The sequence below is a fragment of the Anabrus simplex genome, chromosome 2 (genome assembly GCF_040414725.1).
Source record: "Anabrus simplex isolate iqAnaSimp1 chromosome 2, ASM4041472v1, whole genome shotgun sequence".
In the NCBI taxonomy this organism is placed as follows: Eukaryota; Metazoa; Arthropoda; class Insecta; order Orthoptera; family Tettigoniidae; genus Anabrus; species Anabrus simplex.
Window position 1 is genome coordinate 875735208 of NC_090266.1, and position 14324 is coordinate 875749531.

Consider the following 14324-nt stretch of genomic DNA (forward strand, 5'->3'; position numbering starts at 1 on the left):
TCATTTCCAAATCGCCAATCATTCAACGTGGTAAGGGCTGCCACCTCTTGCCTGCCAATGTAACTCGGGGAGATGTCGACATAACAAGCGTGGGAGATCTCGACACTGTCATTTATCCGTACAATCCCGATATCCTCCAAGAAGACATTTTTGAATACGACCTTGTGCAAGACGAAAATGGTTCAAATCACGTACATGTTGGAGAAGATATTGCTGTCGAAACTAAGGCCAGTAGTCCTACATTATCACAGGAACATGAAGCCTCACCTGCATTTACACCTCCGAGTTGCTCAGTCCAGGAGTTATCTCCTGTTCCGATATTAAGACTCCTATCTGGAAAAGGAAGAGGAAGAAGAGTGCAAGAATCCGCCATGGTGACTTCTCAGGATTACCGATAAAAGTTAAGGAAGAGGAAACGCGGAAATGAACAGAATACCTCAAATCTAAACAAAACAACGAGAACTCGGCGTGTTGGTAGTGGGGAAGCTAGTTCCTCAAGCAGTCTTAATTGCTCTGAGAATTACTGCGCAGTATGTGATGGCTATTTCTATGACGACAACCGAAATGAGGCATTGGTCCAGTGTAGTGGGGAATGCAGGAAATGGTTCCACGAGATGTGTGTAGAAAATGGAAACGACGAACATTTTATATGTTCCCACTGTGTACAATAGCTGTGTAACTCTTCCGAGGTCCTACCTAGTGTCAGGTTCTCCCTAAGTGCGGGAGAAGTGGACATTTTTGCATCGTTTATTTATTTTCTAATTTACAATGATATGAAGTTTTATTTTTGGCCATAAATAATAGAAAACATACACTAACTGTCTACAAATTCACCAGGTAAAAATTGAACTATTTTGCAAATAAAGCATTATCAAAATTACAGGTTTTTGCTTAGCGTGTCGAGATATCCCTAAATTACTATATGCAATGCAAATGGTTTATTAGTATAGGGGCGCATCATGGAATTACTAATGGCACATCCCTTACGCTTATTTTTTATTGTAATTCTTAATATCCAAAACATACAATCCAGGTACTAGAAGAGGTTTCCTTGTTTTATTTGTTTTACGTCGCACCGATACAGTCAGGGCTTACGGTGGCGATAGAACAGGAAAGGGTACGGAATATGAAGGAAGCAATCGGGGATTTTATTAAGGTGCAGCCTCAGTATTTGCCTGGTGTGAAAATGGGAAATCACAGAAAACCATCTTCAGGGCTGCCGACAGTGGTATTCGGAACCACTGTCTCCAAAATGCAAGCTGACAGCAACGTGTCCAAACCAAGTAGCCACTTGCTCGGTGGAAGAGGTCTTTTCTTGCTAACGAAATTACAGATTTTTCTAGCAACCAGATCTTTTAAGTGGGATATTAAAATACCTCACCTGTATTTGTTTTTGCATTCAATTGTTCCATGTCATTATGACAGTCTTCGAGAGATTTGAATAGAGGTGGCTGAATAAATAAGCGAGTATTTTTGGACGTTCTTTTTAATAAATTCAGTATGTGATGTACCCGTAGTATCTATATCGAGCGAGTTGGCCATACAGTTAGGAGCGCGCAGCTGTGAGCTTGCATTCGGGAGACAGTGGTTTCGAACCCCTCTGTCGAGAGCCCTCAATATGATTTTCCGTTATTTACCACTTTCACAACAAGCAAGTGCTCAGTCTGTACTTTAATTAAGGCCATGGCCGCTTCCTTCCAATCCTAGTCCTTTCCTATTCCATCGTCAACGTAAGACCTATCTGTGTCGGTGCGTCGTAAGCCAATTATAAAGAAAGTATCTACATCACGACTCGTTCCAAATTCCATAACCAATAATTTAGCCGGACGTATACACAGATTATCTACTCCTTTCCATTCGACTGAATAATTTAACTTCTGACGATTCAAGTCTTTATCACGTAGCCAGTCGTGATTGTGTCCTGACATATTTTCAGGTATTGAATTATTGCTATCAATTTTTATAAGTTATTAACTTACAACATTTTTCAAATTACAGGCCCAAAGTCGCATTCCACCGGTAAGCTTCTTGTGGTGCCGAAACTTACAGCTATCAACAACGAACAATGTATGCCGCTTTTTCTATTTTAAACTCCTGCAGCGTTATAACACCAAAGTATGTAGATGAGTTAGTACAATGAGCAAAACTGCGCAATGGGCAATTGCGAATGATAGCATCGTGCCCAACGTCCGAAATAATTGCTTTAAACTAGTGTAATTCATAGCACATATTCACGAAATTATGCGAATATTAGTAATTATGTTAATAATAGCTATCTACTATTAGGCAGCTATGACGTAACATGCAACATATGAAAGGTAGGACGCAACATAAATGCTCCCTTCTACACAGTGTTCCATACTTACTTCTACCAAATTGTGAACCGATACCTCACGTTGAATCCTGGGAGCTCTTCACAAATCTACAGCCAAGCTGGGCTACTGCAAATGCACGCCCCAACCGAGGCACAATAACACTATGGGTTGTTAGTTCCAATACACACAAGGAAGATACCGCGCTAATCTTGAGGTTTTAAATGGAGCTATCTATTACTACCACTTACTTAAAACACACTATAACTTACATGTAAAATATCATACATATGAGGGAGAGGAGGAGGGTCCTTAGGCTAGATATTTCTTTATCTAGGGCACCTCCAAAATCGTAAGAGTAGTTAGTGGGACACATAAATCGAAACACATTATTATCATTATCATTATCTGTATTATTATTATTATTATTATTATTATTATTATTATTATTATTATTATTATTATTTTAGCGGGGTACACTTTCTCCATCCCGTTGAACTGCGCGCCTTCTGGAAGGCCATCACTGTGCTGTGAATCCTAAGCTATGTATCACAAGATACTCGGATTTTTAACCATTAGATGTCTCTGCTATCGACCTGTGTGCCCCCTCTGGCGGGATTAAGGACAATTTCCCTTTAAGGGAATTTTCAATTTTCAATGTTTGTTAACCTTAAGTTTTATAGATTGTTTTCTTCATGTGTTATTGTTGTCAGCACCCCTACGGCTTCCTTCTTCCATATGTTATTAACCAATCAGGAATTTTTGTGTATATTTCTCTAGCCAATTAAAATTTGGGGTGTGTACGGGCATTCTGCCGATCTCAAGAGAGTTCTGGAACTTTCCCCTCTGACATGATATAAAAGCTGGGCGCTTTAAGGCCGTATCTTCATCGTTCCGGTCTAGTGTGTACGGCATATTTTGGAGGCAGGGGCAGCCTTGCCATCGTCGAAGGCTCGACAATTCAAGATAATGGCAGACATCTCTTAACATGTGATAGCTCCAGGAAGATAACTTGAGAGGAAGGTTTCAAACTTCTTTTACTAATGTAAAGTCCCAAAGTCTCGGTTTAAATGTAAATTTTCGGCAAGTCTGAGGACTTTCTTCATATCCCCGCTGGGAAACATATAATTTAGGGAAAAAAGAGTGTTCACCCTCAGTTAATTCCCATTCAACTTGGAATGGGAGTGACTTAGGTTTTCTAATCCTATAAATTCTTCACACTGCTTTGTTACGTAAGATTTCGCATCTAGTCACCCCTCTGTAGTATAGGCTTGTCCTCTGCAACTTCGGCCCATAAGCCCATTTAGGATATTAAGTGCTTTTTTCAAAAGGAGTGCGAGTGTTTCAACTCCTAGCCTTTTGTTCATGGCCGATCGTCTTAAAACTTTTACACTGACTGACAGAGCAAATGCAACACCAAGGAGGAGTGGTTCGAAAGGGATGAAAGTTGGGGAAAAAACAGAGTTGGCACGGAAGAATAATTGATGTTTATTTCAAACCGATATGCAGGTTACACAATGCGCACGGCATCGACTCAGTAGGATGTAGGACCACCGCGAGCGGCGATGCACGCAGAAACACGTCGAGGTACAGAGTCAATAAGAGTGCGGATGGTGTCCTGAGGGATGGTTCTCCATTCTCTGTCAACCATTTGCCACAGTTGGTCGTCCGTACGAGGCTGGGGCAGAGTTTGCAAACGGCGTCCAATGAGATCCCACACGTGTTCGATTGGTGAGAGATCCGGAGAGTACGCTGGCCACGGAAGCATCTGTACACCTCGTAGAGCCTGTTGGGAGATGCGAGCAGTGTGTGGGCGGGCATTATCCTGCTGAAACAGAGCATTGGGCAGCCCTTGAAGGTACGGGAGTGCCACCGGCCGCAGCACATGCTGCACGTAGCGGTGGGCATTTAACGTGCCTTGAATACGCACTAGAGGTGACGTGGAATCATACGCAATAGCGCCCCAAACCATGATGCCGCGTTGTCTAGCGGTAGGGCGCTCCACAGTTACTGCCGGATTTGACCTTTCTCCACGCCGACGCCACACTCGTCTGCGGTGACTATCACTGACAGAACAGAAGCGTGACTCATCGGAGAACACGACGTTCCGCCATTCCCTCATCCAAGTCGCTCTAGCCCGGCACCATGCCAGGCGTGCACGTCTATGCTGTGGAGTCAATGGTAGTCTTCTGAGCGGACGCCGGGAGTGCAGGCCTCCTTCAACCAATCGACGGGAAATTGTTCTGGTCGATATTGGAACAGCCAGGGTGTCTTGCACATGCTGAAGAATGGCGGTTGACGTGGCGTGCGGGCCTGCCACCGCTTGGCGGCGGATGCGCCGATCCTCGCGTGCTGACGTCACTCGGGCTGCGCCTGGACCCCTCGCACGTGCCACATGTCCCTGCGCCAACCATCTTCGCCACAGGCGCTGCACCGTGGACACATCCCTATGGGTATCGGCTGCGATTTGACGAAGCGACCAACCTGCCCTTCTCAGCCCGATCACCATACCCCTCGTAAAGTCGTCTGTCTGCTGGAAATGCCTCCGTTGACGGCGGCCTGGCATTCTTAGCTATACACGTGTCCTGTGGCACACGACAACACGTTCTACAATGACTGTCGGCTGAGAAATCACGGTACGAAGTGGGCCATTCGCCAACGCCGTGTCCCATTTATCGTTCGCTACGTGCGCAGCACAGCGGCGCATTTCACATCATGAGCATACCTCAGTGACGTCAGTCTACCCTGCAATTGGCATAAAGTTCTGACCACTCCTTCTTGGTGTTGCATTTGCTCTGTCAGTCAGTGTATTTTTGTATATCAAGGCCATTTAGAAGTGCACTCATTGCCCCTGGTCAAATTGTCATTATTATTATTGACGAGTGTGTAATAGACTGTCGAGCAGAAATGACAGTGAACGTATTATCTGAAGTTTATCAAGTATGATTGTGTAAGAAAATTGTGCCTCTCAGAGGCTGGACTGTAGGAAATTTTGGGGCTCAGTCTCCCAGAATGTAAGTGAGTGGAGCAAATTTGCTCTTGTAAAATAGGGTACCTTTAGAGCTACGATGCTCATTCCTTTTAAACCATTGTGTCGACTATCTTCCCTATTGTATCTGATTTTTGACCTCAAGTCACTGTTATTGTGGGAGCTGTCGTGCTCTTTAACTGTTATTTGCTATTGCTTATTCAGATTATCTATCAAATGTTAAACTCAAAAAAGGGAAAGAAATAAAATTTCGAAATTTAGTGCTTGAACGTATGCTCTGGTCACTTCTCTGTCCACCCATTCACCCCAGCACCTTCTTATACCTCTATAAACCACGGGAAAAACCGTAATTATTATTATTATTATTATTATTATTATTATTATTATTATTATTATTATTATTATTATTATTATTATTATTATTATTATTATTTCGCTTTGTTTTTTAACGTCGCAACTACTCAGTGAGGTCTTTTGGCTACGATAAAATAGGAAAGGGCTAGCCAGAAAAGGAGCGTCTGTGATCCTAAGGTACCATATTCAGGACTGCCGATCTTGGTGTTAGAACATAATATCTCCCGAATGCAAGCTCACAGCTACGTGACGCAAAAAAAGTTGCCACTAGCTCGCTGTTATTATTATTATTATTATTATTATTATTATTATTATTATTATTATTATTATTATGCCCAACTTCTTAGATGTTCAGCATACTGACCTTTGGTTCAGAGGGCCTCGGGTTCGATTCCTTGCTGGTTCGGGGATCTTAAACGCGTATGGTTAATTTATCTGGCTCCGGGCATTTATGTGTGTTTTAATGCATTTCTCTTCATACACACACAATGCACCACACAAACGGCCACCACAAAATACGCAATAGTGTATACATCTGCCCACATTGGGTTGGCCCCACGAAGGGCATACAGCCGTAAAATTGGGACAAATTCACATCAAGTGCCGACACCAATAAATTGATGAAGAAGAAGAAGAAGAAGAAGAAGATAAAGTGGTAATGATTTTCGACATGTATAAATAAAGAATATCCTTTCTTAATTCCTCCCTTATATTTAGCGGCGGCTTCGAAATTTTGGTCAGAGGAAATGACCATATGCAGATAAAATCGTCGGCCAAGCCGGGAATGAAATCCAGGGCCCTCTGAACGGAAGGCCAGTACGCTGGCAATTCAGTCAATGTCCTGGACACCTAAAATCATTACTTATGTGTTTATTTACATTTTAAAAACTGCCTCCCAACAAAGATAGCCCCATAGAACTCAATGTACTCACTAACAGAAATGTTATGTAACAGCTAGTCTTTAGCAAATCGTACTCAAATATCTGGATAACTGGGCGAGTTGGCCCGCGCTTAGAGGCGCACGGCTGTGAGCTTGCATCCGGGAGATAGTGGGTTCGAATCCCACTCTAGGCAGCCCTAAAGATGGTTTTCCGTTGTTTCCCATTATCACATCAGGCAAATGCTGGGGCTGTGGCTTAATTGAGGCCACGGCCACTTCCTTCCAACTCCTAGGCCTTTCCTATCCCATCGTAGCCATAAGACCTGTCTGTGTCGGTGCGACGTAAAGCCACTAGCAAAAAAATTTGTGGATTGAGATGGTGATTTAAGATTTGGCAGGATTCTTCAGCACTGTCCCTACAATCTCATCTCTAAGATTAGATGGTAAACAGAATCTCTTCCTAAAATCTTCGTTGATATTACTGTATCATTATTAATTATTATTATTATTATTATTATTATTATTATTATTATTATTATTATTATTATTATTATTATTATTATTAGGTGGAAATGTAGCAAGCAGTTTGGCCTATGCCGACGACTTGGTCTTAATGGCAGATTTTGCCGAAAGCCTGCAGTTTAATATCTTGGAACTTGGAAGTAGATGCAATGAATATGGTATTAAAATTAGCCTTTCGAAGACTAAATTGATGTCAGTAGGTAAGAAATTCAACAGAATTGAATGTCAGATTGGTGATACAAAGCTGGAACAGGTAGGTAATTTCAAGTATTTAGCATGTGTGTTCTCCCAGAATGGTAATATATTAAGTGAGATTGAATCAAGGTGCAGTAAAGCTAATGCAGTGACCTCGCAGTTGCGATCATGAGTATTATGTAAGAAGGAAGTCAGCTCCCGGATCAAATTATCTTTACATCGGTCTGTTTTCAGACCAACTTTGCTTTACGGAAGCGAAAACTGAGTGGACTCAGGATATCTTACTCATAAGTTAGAAGTAACCGACGTAAAAGTTTTTTTTTTTTTTTTTTTTTTTTGCCAGTTGCTTTTCCCTACGTCGCACCGACACAGGTAGGTCTTATGGCGACGATGGGACAGGAAAGGGCCAGGAGCTGGAAGGAAGCGGCCGTGGCTTTAATTAAGCTACAGCCCCAGCATTTTCCTGGTCTGAAAATGGGAAACCACGGAAAACCATTTTCAGGGCTGCCGACAGTGGGGTTCGAACCTACTATCTCCCGAATACTGGATACTGGCCGCACTTAAGCGACTGCAGCTATCGAGCTTGGTGACGTGAAAGTAGCGAGAATGATTGCTGGTAAAACAGGTGGGAACAATGACAGGAGGGTGCTCGGAATGAGTAGATAAAGGCTAAGTTAGGAATGAACTCGATGGACGAAGCTGTACGCATAAACCGGCTTCGGTGGTGGGGTCATGTGAGGCGAATGGAGGAGGATAGTTTTCCTAATGGAATAATGGACTCCATTATGGAGGGTAAGGGAAGCAGAGGAAGACCAAGACGGCGATGGTTAGACTCAGTTTCTAACGATTTCAAGATAACAGGTATAGAACTAAATGAGGCCACAACACTAGTTACAAATAGAGGATTGTGGCCACATTTAGTAAATTCACAGAGGCTTGCAGACTGAACGCTGAAAAGCATAACGTTCGATAATGATGATATATGTATGCATGTATTATTATTATTATTATTATTATTATTATTATTATTATTATTATTATTATTATTATTATTATTACGCCCAACTTCTTAGATGTTCAGCATACTGACCTTTGGTTCAGAGGGTCTCGGGTTCGATTCCTGGCTGGTTCAGAGTTTTTAAATGTCACCTAGAGCTCACAGTAAACGACTATAAACCTCGATTGACTCCAAGTGATATTTATCTTTCAAGAAATTTACTGTACCTTTCCCACACTCAAATCTTATTGTGGGATCCAGAATTACCCTCGCTTTGTATTAGGAGAGTACGCAATCATGTCAACTGTCCAAACTGATCCATTCATAACAAGGCAGGAAATTTCCTCATCTATTGTCCAACCCTTCTTCCTCAGGGTGTCAGCTATCCTTGACGTGAGTTCCAAATGAGCATTCCACGGTCACACTCTCCCATGAAGTGAGCTAGGGTTACAGTCTGCATAGGGTACCGTCTAAGGACCGACCGGCTTGGCTCGAACTGCAGCAAAATCTGCATTCATCTTTAAACATGCCAACATCATAACTGCATTTGCGTGTGCATTATCAGTTCTCATTAATGCTATACAAGCATTACAGTGCAGGAGGATGGCTTCCCATTCAGCTCGAATTAAATTTAGCCCTCTTACTTTTCTCTCTGAATGCATAACCTACACAGATACTTAAATATTCATAGCTCTTCTTCTTTATCGGCCATTTTTCCCACTCCTTGGTTGGACTCCGGGCACTACGTGTGTCACACATGTGAACTTGACCCAGTTAATAGCCAGATGCCCTTCCTGATGCCAACTCCACGTGAGATGTGACCTGTGGTGGTTGGTGAGGAGGTGCCTTATGCGGTAATGAAGAAATGTGTACATATTAAAACAAACAAAAACAGCCTGATCCCGTGCTTGAGAAATTAATTAAAACCTACTAAAATCTCCTGCTCGACTAGGAATCGAGAACTGGAACCTGAAGCGAAGACCACTCCACTGACCATTTGACCAAAGAGTCGGACATAACTTTTTATTTTAGACTGCTCTAACATTTAGCATTCAGTCTATAAACTTTTGTGAGTCAACTATCTGTCTCTATAGACCTATTTTCACCTCACAGCTTAAAGCCTCCTGCTTACTATCCTACTACCCTCTGTACGTCTTCTCCTGTTCTCACCATTAACGATCGAATCTAATAATAATAATAATAATAATAATAATAATAATAATAATAATAATAATAATAATAATAATCATGTTATTTGTTTTACGTCCCACTAACTACTCTTTTACGGTTTTCGGAGACGCCGAAGTGCCGGAATTTAGTCCCGCAGGAGTTCTGTTACGTGCCAGTAAATCTACCGACACGAGGCTGACGTATTTGAGCACCTTCAAATACCACCGGACAGAACCTGCCAAGTTGGGGTCAGAAGGCCAGCGCCTTAACCGTCTGAGCCACTCAGCCCGGCACGCTCGAATCTAACATTCACTGACAATACCGTGTACTGTTCGTCCAACGTGTTTGTTACGGAACGTAACTTTTCATTTTAAAAATCCTACACGCATTGGCCCAGATTCGAACCATGATCGCCTTGGTGACAAGCCAGTAACGATGTCACTGATTATTATGTCCCTACAGAAAATAAATGACGCCTCATAACCCTTTACCAGTTCATTTATAAGAAATTCCTGCACAACGATAGGATCCCCTACTTTATTTATAGAGCTAAGAACCATGACACATTGCTATGGCATGAGCGAACAGATCGTCAGTAGAACTTCTGTGGGACTACAAAAATATTTTCATTCCGCACTCTGCTGGTGGGATACTTCAATATCCTAGAGCGTGACGCCCTCTCTCAAGCCAGGAGATGTGTTGCGGTGTGGAGAAGCTGAGACAGGAGTGGTCGTGGCCTTAAAAGGAACTGTCCAATCATTCGCCTTGGTCAGGCGAATGGAAAACCGTGGGAAACCATTCTCAGGACAGGTGACGGGGACCCATTCAACCGCCTCCCGAATACAGAGCTGTAGAGCCGAAGCCACCATTAAGCCGAAGCCAATATGCTCGGTTTCCGATGGGAGGATAGCAGCAAATTTTGGTGCTGCGCCCCTTATATGATCGTGAGCCTTAGACACATTGTTGATAGCATAGCCATCTCTTGGCTAACTGTAGAACTTAGTGAGAACTGGGATCTGGCGCACACTGAAGTGACTGCACCACTAGCTACCTCTGGCGTACACGGAGCTGAAGTAACAAGTCAGCCAGCTGACAGGAACCTTCTCTTTTTAAATGCTCTCCCTACTTCCTTTTGGCCTCTTCCCAATTACATCAGGCCAGCACTTCATGTGGATTGAGCTCAGGTTTACGCCTGAAGGCCTTCCCTGACGAGGAGGAAGTTAAACACAATTGCATTTTTCTTATCGCAGTTGGTAGTGGGTACGTTGTATGTAAATGAGGATGTGTATTAAGACGAACACAAACATCCAGCCCCCAAGCCAATGGAGTTCAGCAGACTGAAATCCCGAGCCTAGCCGAGAATCAAACGCTGGATCCTCTGAACCGAAGGTCACTACGCCGGCTATTCAGGCAATGAGCCTGATACATGTATTTTAACATCATGGCAAGGGACTCGAGTGATTGTTATATTTTAAGATTTAAGAGGACACGTTTCCAAGTGCTTCGCCTTTAAATTAAGCTCACAAGTACAGTAACACCCGTCGTTTAGAACCTCGGGCCCTGTAAAGAAGCTGCTCTGGCCAGAATAGTTTAAAGTGCAGTCATTACCTTGAATTAACTTACTATAATGAATATTGATAACGTTATTTACCTGCCATACCTATCATTATCTTAACTCTACAGTCTAGCGGTTGCAGAAGCATACTGCCTCAGGAGGCCCTGTATCCAATTCCCACCCCTGTCACGAAAATATATGATTTAGGTTGCGTACCACAGTTAGCTTGCTCTTCGTCTGCTACTTTCAAAGAGTCTGAATCGAATTATAGCATAGCCCGTTGATGCCTAAGGGTGTTTGTATATTATGTCAGTAGATTTGTAAGTTTAAAATAAATTCCTTTTCTTTTCTTTTCTTTTTTCAAGTTGTTTTACGTCGCACAGACACATATAATTCTTATGGCGACGATGCGGTAGGAAACGGCTAGGAGTGGGAAGGAAGTAGCCGTGGCCTTAACTAAGGTACAGCTCCAGCAATTACCTGGTGTGAAAATGAGAAACTAGGGAAAACCATATTTAGGGCTGCCGACATTGGGGTTCGAACCCGCTATTTCCAGAATCCAAGCTCACAGCTGCGCGCTAAGAAATTTCTCTATCGTAATACCGGTGTCTCTTAAGAACCTCTGGCGGGCTGAGTAGTTCGGGCGGTAGAGCGGTGGCCCTCTGAGCCCAGTTTGGCAGGTCCGGTGGTATTTGAAGGTGCTCAAATACGTCAGCCTCTTGTTGGTAGATTTACCGGCACGTAAAAGAACTCCTGCGGGACAAAATTCTAAGCACCTCGACGTCTCCGAAAAGCGAAAAAGTAGTTAGTTGGACGTAAAAACAATAACATTATTATTTACTAAAATACTCTCGCCGTTTATGGGACGATAATCAGCAACAGAATCTGTCTCAATATAAATGGGATATCCAGTCTTACAAACATGTATCAGACTGTCACGTCGTCCGGTAGGCATTGTCCAATGTGACCTGGTAACTACAGCCAACACTCTGCTCTGTAAGAAGTATACTTAGGCTACTTATTTTCATCCTCAGCGATTCACCTTCAAATTGGGTTTGACATCCCTCAAGAACTCATGCTCTATTCTACACCTTCTTCCATCATATTGTCCCGTTTCGAGCCCAGTAGCGTGCGCCAAGTTCGTCAAATTTCAAGTTGAGTTTCGTAAGAACAGTGGTTTTGCAGGGTGGGGAAGTTAGTCCCACGCCCAGACCCAACGCAATGGAGGTTACCACTCTAATGTCCGTTTTCGCAATATTCGCATAAAGTTCGAATCGGGCTTAAGCGGAAGCTTATGCTATAGACGAGTTTTAAAGGACGACGGGAAGTGCAAGTGACAGCTCACATGACTTGGTTTGAGATGAACTGAATTGTGGTTGCTAAGAAGTCCCCATGCTATCCAAAGAAAATGATATTAGTCAGAAAGAAATGTAAATTATTTTAGGTTAGGGGCCGATGACCTTCGATGTTAGGCCCCTTTAAACAACAAGCATCATCATCATCATCATCATCATCAACATCATATTTTAGGTTAGATGCAGAAGAGGAGAAGAACAATAATGTTCCGAATATACGCAAACCATTTTCATGAATGGAAAGCCAGATAATTCTATGAGAGATTTCGATTACGTAAAGAGTCACAACTGATGGTACAAGAAGGTACTGATGATGCAATTAAACATAAAACCGACTGTTAAGTATAAAGTGACATCAATATTCATATTATATCTTCATCATAGAATGTTATACCTTTCAGCGTTCAGTCTGCAGGTCCCTGTGAATTGACTGTGCGCCCCCACAATCCTTCATTTGCAGTTAGCTCTGTGACCTCCTTTAGTTCCACACCTCTTATCAATGAATCTTTAACAACTGAGTCTAACCATCGTGGCTTTGGTGTTCCTCTACTGCTGATACCTCCAATGGCCGAGTTCATTATTCTCCTAGGTAACCTATTCTCTTCCACTCTCCTCACACGACCACCACCTCTGAAGCTGGTTTATGCATATGGTTATCCATCGAGTTTATCCCTAATATAACCTTTGTCTCCTCACTCCAATTAACCTGGTGCCGCTTTTCCCTACCTGTTTTTACCAGCAATCATTCTCGTTACTTTCATGCCTGTTATTTCTAACTTATAAATAAGATATCCTGCGTCCACCCAGCTCTCACTCCAGTAAATCAAAGGCAGTCTCGAAACAGACCGATGTAAAGACAGTTTCGTCCAAAACTCTACCTGGATTTTAGGAGCATTGTAGCACAATCAGTGGAATAGAGCTCCTAGATGAGAAACATTGTAACAAGAACAAGCTACCTTCCTGGACCTCGAGAACGCCTTCAATTACGTACCACATGACCTGATTTCAACAACACAGTGTCCTGAAATACCCCATGATGTAGGTGCCGCTACCTTATTCGAGACTACTGTACGTCCAAATCGCTTCAGGATCGTTCGAAGACTTTCGCATTACAGTTGGCGTCCACCAGAGCTCGGCTATTCCATCAATTTTCCCCATCCTTGTGATGGTCACTGTTGTGGTACACTTTCACCGGCTGATACTCTAGGGCAAGGCCTCTCTGGGTACATGCACTGTGCACGGTGCAAAAGACGACTTCGCTTGCTTGACCAGAGTGCAGACCCCACTCCTCGATTTGGAGAATAGCGTTGTCTCTCTCTTTACCCACGCCTGTTTCACTTGCTCCGTAGAGCTCCAAATCCGAGCCGAATTGAGTCGAATTGAGCCGAAATTAGCTGAGTAGCCCAGAGACGAAGCGTTGGTCCGAGCCGAGCCGAGCGGGACCGATGCACTGTGCACAGGAACTCTGCGCCGCTGTTTGCACGCGTGAGATTTTAGGCGTTTGCGAGACCACTAACAACGTCACGTTAGCTATCAAAATCAAACGCCATCTCCAGCGTCAAACTTAGGAATGAAATGATCGATCGGTGCAATATGGTTTGCAACAGAATCGGAACAACACAAGTCGATGGTAAGGATCTGGCGCGATAGATGAAGATCAACTATCCTTATTCTACAATTGCTGGCGATGGCAAATATTAACACCTAGAAAAGGCAATGGGATAAACAATTCCCATGCAGAAAATAAATGTTTATCTTTATTTCCATTGCAACTGGTGAAATCTTAAAACACGTGCACTGGAAAATCTACTCCTTTTTGAGTTGTAGTGCTACTGAATTGAAGTCTGGCTCCTCGGTTGAATGGTCAGCGTTATGTTCCTGGGTTTTCTGGGCTCTATGTTCGATTACCGGCAGAGCCGGGGATTTAAACCGCGTTAACTCCTCTAGTTCGGGGGAAGGGTATTGGTGATCGTCTTAACACATATCTTCATATAC